This window comes from Gopherus flavomarginatus, chromosome 17, assembly GCF_025201925.1.
Source record: "Gopherus flavomarginatus isolate rGopFla2 chromosome 17, rGopFla2.mat.asm, whole genome shotgun sequence".
Classification (NCBI taxonomy): domain Eukaryota; kingdom Metazoa; phylum Chordata; order Testudines; family Testudinidae; genus Gopherus; species Gopherus flavomarginatus.
Window position 1 is genome coordinate 8,867,679 of NC_066633.1, and position 7,996 is coordinate 8,875,674.

The window sequence follows — 7,996 nt, forward strand, 5'->3', positions numbered from 1 at the left end:
CTTTCCTAGTGTCTCCCTTAATGAATCTCTCCTGTTTTCCTGGGAGAGGGCTGCGTGTGGGAGCAGTCTCTAAAGGGTTGAATCAAGGAATGTTTCTCTCAGTTGACCAGAAAGATGAGCAGAAAGCAATGCCTGGAGAATGGTTAATTTCACAGATTGCTGCACAGGCATGGCCTGACTCTGGGCACACCTTCTGCTGCTGGGGATTGAGTCGAACTCTTGCCAAACTGATTTTCCTCTTAATCTTTCTCCACTTAATAGAGTCATTTCCCATAAAACAGCAAGGCTGAGAGGAGCCCAGCTCAACCCAATTTAGTTGAACCAGAGCAAAACCTGGTGTAGACACTCTTCTATTGCACGAGCTGATGCCTATATGTTTGCTGAGGCGAACTAAACCACTGTACAGTCGCTTTAAATCAGTTTAGGAGCTTCTACACACAAAGTTAAACTGGTTTAATTAAATTTGGTGAGAAAATTTGGTTTGGGTAATTTGGTGAGAAAATAAGAGGTGTGTGTGAGAACGAGAGAGAAAAATATAACACGTTTCTAGACAGCCAGTTCCAGCAAGGATAAGTTATTAAGTAATAAAGCAGTGATTCCTTTAACTCAAGTGGTAGAGGATTTTGCTTTTCTTGCTGAGGTTTCTGAGTTCAATCCCCTCTGATGACTCATAGGTTCATTACTCAGGCAAACACCTTGCTTCCTCCAGTGAAGCACAGATACTGGGGGTACCAATGCTGCGCAGCGATCTAGCATGTCCCCCAATATGCGGTATTTTGGAGAGCAGGAGGGTGGTACCCACACACAAGCCAGGGCGAGAGGCGGAAGCAGAGTCGACGGGGGAGCGGCAGCGGTCGACTCGCCGCCATCCTCACAGCCAGGTAAATCGACCTAGGATACGCCGACTTCAGCCGCACGATTCGCGTAGCTGAAGTTGTGTATCTTGGGTCGACCCCCCCAGTGTGAGAGTATCTCACCGACCCTGATAATGTCTTTCTCTTTTGATAACTGAGCACAACCCATCTGTTGTAACAAGCCATAGAGCCTCCCAGTGTGGATGGGATAAAAACCACAGCGGAGTCTTGCTAGCTTGATAGCATTCAAAGAAAGCCGAGAAGAATGATTAGAATTGAAGTGACAGTATTAATAAGCACACAGTGTCTGTCATGTCTCTGCGAGCTCCAGGAGCATTTACTAACCAAACCACCCATCCCGCTGGAAGGGAGGTCAGTACAATTACCCCCTTTTGCCACAGGAAGGTCACACTGCTAAAGCCAGTAGCCCAGCTGGAACCCAGGAGTCCTGCCTCTCAGTCTCCTGCTCCAACCACTACATTGCCTCTCTTCGACATTAACGCTCCATTTAAAAATGAGAAAACAAGTGACCCGACAACCCGAGTTTAGCGGAATGTTCCCTTTTTTTGCTTTTTACTTGCATTTGCTCCTTAAAGCCTGAAGTGTATCCGAGCCACCTTCTCGTTCGGGAAGTAAATAATTTAGCAGCACGAGGCCAGCAGCGGGAGCACTCTCTCTCTCTTTTTCTTTTTTTTTTCGGGGTTGGGGTAAAAGTGTTGAATCCCCTGGTTCGCTTGGCGCTTTGAGTTTGCCCTGTCTCTGCTCTCACGTGCAATTCAGCACTAGAGAGCTTCCCACCGCCTGGGGTACCTGAAGTGCTACATTTCCCAGCAGCGGCTCTTTGGATCAGGCCCAGCGTCAGTTTGGCACAGCTGTTGGGAACTGGTGGCACGAAACAGCTGGGTTTGCCTGGGTGTCTGTAGTACAAACTCCCTGTTTAAAGGGAATTCAAACCTGTAAGGCTGATTTAATCAACCAGCCCAATTAGGAGATTAAATTCAGACCCATTAAAATGAGCTTCTTGTTTGTTTGTTCGTTATGAAGGACAGAAAACAAAAGCACAGAATGGCTGGCGTTTGTTTAGTCCTAGTAATGAGCCCCTCCCCCCCCCCCGGTGGGAAGAGACTGCTCGTCTTAGAAGCATTGCGCTGTCCCAGAGGGCTAGGTTTTATTTATCCAACTGGGACTTGTCTGTTGTGCTTTGTGTCAACTATTTTGCCCAACGGTGGTTGTAAATTGAAGTGGGTCCCCCTGCCCCTCCTTATTTGGCCATGTGCTCAGTAAAGGTTGGATCAGCTGGGCTCTGAGGAAGCAAAGCCTAAATACCTTTGAACATGTGTCCAGCACCTTGTGGCTTCATGCCCAAATTAACAGCCCTTGGCTGTGGCTGCTGGCCTGTTCCACGACATGCAGGACTTTGCAGGGGTGCTGATGGCCTTGATGCAGAGCCCTGTGCTGGAAAGTTGCCACGTAGGTTGGGGCGTAGGAGCATCCACCCCTGTGTGGATTGTTGGGATCAGTTCCTCAACTGATGTAAATCAGCATAGGCACATTGAGATACAGCAGCTAAGGATCTAGCCCTTCGCCTGGAAGAGGAAAGTGCTGCTCTGTTAACTATGCATGGCTCTGAGGACTGTGAGAAAGAGAAATGAGTTTCACTTGGTCTCCTTGTTGCTGAGTGGCCCCAGCAAACTCAGTGGTAAAACTGCCTCTTTCCTTCGCACCAAGCTGATCCTGCACCTGCTGACTGGGGTAAACCCAGTCGTCTTCTTTATTAGGGTTGTTGGTTGAGTTTCAGCAGCTCAGGAAGACAAGGCAAGAGTGCGCTGCTGAAGGGTGTCAGAGGTTAGCATTTGTCATATTTCTGTATTACACAACCTAGGATGAAGGGGTCCCAATTCTGAACAGAGCTTGAAGGAAAACACCAGCCCTTTTTCTCCGGCCTCATTTCCCATCCCCTGTGTGCCCCATGCATGAGAAATTATCGCAATCCCTCTGTACGCAGCCTATGCCTGCGTCCGATGGAGAGGGCATAACTCATTTGATGCTTTAAAGATGCTAAATATTTGGTATTTCTTTGCTCTAGGGGCAGCTGTGACTTTGGACTACAGTTTAAAGGTACATTTTCCTCCTCTTTTCTCTTCCTTCCCTTAAAGGTTTTATGTGCTCTGGTTTGGTTCTTAACTTTGTGTACATTAATTGGAATGATAATGAACTGCCTGGAGCTCTGATACACAGCAACTGCCTTGCTTTAAACTCTGACTCTCCCGGCTTTATTAATGGCTGCAAAACTGTCCTTTCAGATGAATGTATGCGTGGGCTAACCCAGTCCTGTCTGGATCCGCAGTGTCACTAGAAGTGTTTAGGGACATGCCACCAGGGAGAGTCCAGATTCCCAGAACTTGCTCTTTTGTGTAATGAAAGGGATTAGAGTTAATTTGGGGCATCAGTGTTTTGGTGAATCATTCATTCTCGCACTGTTAAGTTTAATTGAATGAGGTTTTACTGTTTTTCGATGCAACCATTAGTCTGGAATTGATCCAAAGCATCTATCCTTGTTAGGTGACCCAGTGCTAAGAGCTTTTGGTCTCTAATACGGCATATACTCAAACAAAGGTCAAGAAGAGGCTAACGCACAGAGTGCCCCATGAAATACATTTCTCCAACAAATGAATGTGTAGATTTCCCTCTCCGATGACTTATGCTGTGTCAGTCTCTGTGCCCCAGGCTTCTGAGGCTCATGTCTTAAAGCAGTGGGGGAGAATGACTGGAGAGATTGAAGATGTTAGTTCATAGTTTATGTGTCCATTATGAAAAAGCACGTCCTGGAAGCTTTCCAGGAAGGAAGTTATTATGGATGGTCTTGAGTGGGTCAGGCATGAGAAGAGTTCAGTTGTGATCTCACTCGCTGGCTTTTCTGTGGGCCAGGTTTTCAACTGGTCTAAATCAGGCTACTTGAATGGGGTTGTGCTATGCAAGCTGGGTATCTGGCCCTCAAGATTTACTTTTTAGGAGGCAGAAAGTGTGTCTTGGTGGCTAGAGGAAGGGCCTGAGGATCTGGGGCCTGTTCCTGGCTCTGCCACTGATGTGCTGTGTGGCCTGGAGAAAGTCACTTAACTTATCCGTGCCTCAGTTTCTCCAGTTGGGAATAGGGAGCTGTTACTGATCTAAAACTGATTGTGAGGGGTGGGGAGGGCTCTAGACTTCATTTGTGTTCCTGTGATGCTCTGAGATTATTACTTGAAAGCTGCAAAATAACTCTTGCTTGCGTGTACACACGCACATACACACCAACTTCTCTCTTGACTTTCATCTCTGAGAGACTGGAAAACAGATTTTGCCTCACCCTGTTTTTAATTCCCTTCCACCCACCCACAGATGTGCACGCTTCTCCATTTCTCTTGGTACCATTTCCTAATTATATGGGATAAGAAGCTCAATTGTCTACAAGGCAGGAGGTAAAATTATCCTTACCAGGCTAAAAAAACGGGCTTCTTAGCTAACCAATTCTCCCTCCCCTTCCCCAAGTGTGCAAGGCTAAAATCTATTAGAACGAAATCCCCCCGACTCTCATCATGTGCAGGTGGAGGTCCTGAGCTGTTCTCCCCGGAAAGCATTGGCAGCACAACAGCATAATACCAGCTAGTTAGCTCGAAAGCAGCTGAACTTTGGAGATAAGCAACCAGAATTTATTTGAAGGGGGGGGGAAAATACTTTCTTTCAACTTATCCTGAATAGTTTCTCATAAATCCAGGCAAAGAGCAAGGATTCATCCTTCTGCCCGTTGCTTCTGGCTGCTTATTTTAAGGCAGTCTCAAGAAGATTGCAAGCTCCTCCCTGATTCTGACACACATGCCTTGCTACGGGCGAGCAGGCTGTGAGGCGAATTTGAGAGACGCTGAAGGATGTGAGCTTCCAGACTCAGCCCAATCCCTTGCTATGTGTAGGCTGTAGAGTCAGGGCTGAGCGCTGGAGGTCAGGGAGAGAGGATAAGAGGAAGCGAATCAAACGGAACCGAGATGACGTTGGTTCCCCAAAATGCCTGTGAAATCGCCAGCTGCTGGTCAATCTCTAATATCACAATCCCTTGGGGTTAAATCAGTGTCCAGGAGAAGTAGCTAAAAGAGGCCTTGGGGTGATGGTTCAGCCTCTGGATCTGCTCAAGCTGCAAGAAATGCAGGACCTGAGGAGCACAGGGAGGCAAAGCAGGCTCTATGCCCCACTACTTCAGGGTTCAGCTGGCCGGGGAGCAATCTGACCCCCAGAGCAAGTCAGAAGGTACCAGCTAGTAACAGCCCCCAAGGGGACATAATGCTAGCAGGAGCTCGCCAGAGCACAGCAGCACTTCAGCCAGGCTTCCTCCCCCAGCAGCCGCCCTGCCCTACTGCCTGAGGGCACATCGGGGCCATGTGAGGGGCCAGGGACTAGCGATGAACCATCATAATTCCAAACAACCCAGACCAGAGGAAACCAACCTGGGAACCGAAACAATTAGCCAGACAAGCCTTATGAAGTGGCCAAGGCCAAGTGCTGGTTGATCTCCAAGGCCAGGGACCTTCTAAAGGCCCTCTGTCAATTTGTCAGGTGGCAGTAAGAAAACCCTATGTGCTGGGGGCATTGCAAGGCTCAGTAATACTTGTAATACCCTGCAGTGAATGAAGTTATTTTTAGTGTCTCTAGAGTTCAGACCGGTCAGAGCCCTGTTGTGCTAGGTGCTGTACAAATATGCAGTAAATGCCAGTCCCTGCCCCAGAAAGAGTTACTTTAATCATCGCCCTAAACTCTGTATGTTTAACCTCTGAGCTCTGGAGACATGCCAAGACCACTCCACCATTGCCTCTGCAGCGTGCAGTGCCAGCAGCACCCCTGGATGAAAACCCAGCCTTCCACAGAGATAAGATTCAACTTCCAGAGCCATGAAATCAATTCCATAAGACGTTTGTCCTCGGGACCTTGAAAAGCAGTATCTCTGCATTGCTCCATGTACCCCACTAGCAAGAGGCAAAACTGCTTTCATGGAACAAAGAGTTACTTACAGGTAAGTAGGTTTAAACGCTCTTGATGCACTAAATTAGGGATTGGAGTAGGCAGCACTCCTTCCAGCTGTAATCAAATGCAACAGAAACGTAAATGTAAATTAAATTTGGAAAGGTGGGGGGGGGGGGCTTACCATCTGCTTTGCTAAAGATGGGACACAGAGAAAAAGCAGGTCTCAGTGCCTGAGGGCCTCTGACATTCACAGCTCACATTCACTGCAAGATTGTGTACTATGCTTGAATGCCCTGATCAAATTTACCTCAGTGCTGATCAGGTTATGTGGAGTCTGAGTCAGGCTGTACATCAGGAAGAGGCAAATTACAAGAGAGCAAAGAGAGAGATGTGACACGTAGGAGAAGAAGCTAACACTGTAGGGCTGGCCCCTGTGGAGAAGGAAGGCTTTATATAGCATGATGCTTGGCTCTCACACAGGTTTTTCCATCCATTGAAATCAGTGTTTCTATAAAGGAAGGTCAGTAGTGTTGTCCTCGTTATACAGATGGGGAAACTGAGGCACCAAGAAGCAAAGTGACTTGCCAAAGGTCACACAGTAAGGCAGTGGCACAGCTGGAAATGGAATCCTGTTCTCCTGATTCCCAGTCCAATGCTCTGAACAACACGGTCTCCCTCTGCCCGTGCGTATATAAAAGCTGACGATGGTTAATTAGGTGGTTAAGCTAAGACCATTGCCTAACTGTTTCCTTGTGCTCCCATCTGTCTGTATTTACCTGCTGTCTCCTGGCTTATACTTAGAGCGTGAGCGCATTGGGGCAGGGACTTGCCTTTTTGTTCTGTGTTCGTACAGTGCCTAGTACAGTGGGGTCCCGGTCCATGACTGGGGCACCTAGGTACTATCATGATACAAATACTGTAATAAAAACTATACACTGTGTAATCAGATCTTCATCCAGACAGTGACATGCAGTACTTTTGCTGATATGACATACAGTACTTTTTCAGTGGTGTGTCTCATCACAGGCCACATGAAAATAAAGTTTTAGGAAACTATTTTATGTCATTTCTTTTTATTTCTGGAGATTAGACACACTTTTGTTACAATGGAACGGCTGCCTCTGGCTCTGTGCACTCCCGTCTTGGCAGTGAAATTGAGACACGTCACCCCTCTGAGCTTACAGATCTACAGGCGGCTTCTTGAACAAGCAAACTTTTTATTTTAAGAAAGTCACGAGTAACAAGTGCCACAACGAGATCTGGCTGCAAATGAACATATACCTGGCTCTCAGGGTGCTGGGCGGATAAAGAACAGCACATGGATAAGCAGAGAGAACTGACACTAGCATCACAGACCAGGGGCGTACATACCATGCCGCTGACTCTGCTGGTTATTGCTTTTTGGAAGATGTGGCAAGGTGCAGGGCTGAGCGCTAGTAAGAAGAAAGGACCAGAAGAGGGGAAGAGCAGAGAAAGGAAGAGAGAGACTGGCAGGGCCAAATTTTTGCAGAATAGTCCAGTGGCTCATCTAATCTGGGGGCCTGTCTCTCACGCTGGCCAATGCTGGACTCCGATAATTAGAAGAAGCCAAACAAAGAGAGGGGGCAAATCGTCAGCCTCAGCTGGTGATTTGTTTGTGCCCTGGAGCATGAGAATTGACAAACTTTGTAATTTGGTGCTAGCAAGGCAGATGCTGTTCCTTTGATTTGTTGCTTACTAAGGGCTAGCTTCTGACACCCTTCCTCATCCTAGCTGCTCCGTCCCCCTCTCCTTTCAATCTCAGCATTGGGGGGCAGGTGTCAGAATCTGTCCCAAAGAAAATAACCGGCTCCACCCTGCAGGTAAAACTCCCCACTGATTTCCAAGGGACACTTTGTCGGAGTAAAGATGTCGGGATGGGATTGAACTGGCCGGTCCGAGTTGTGTTGGGATGCTTTAGTTCTTGCACTTTAGTTCTATTATCCTTCTCCTTTGTCTTTTTGCCCTGACAGCCAGGGCCTGATTCTCAGACGTGTTGTGATTCCTAGACAGCAGAAAAGGGCATTCGAGGGATCATGACTTGCTTGAGATGACTTGCTGCTCCTGTGCGGGTCCTGTGAAGACACCAAGGCTCTTATGCGGAAAACGAAGGATGTCAATTGGCCAGAGTGTAG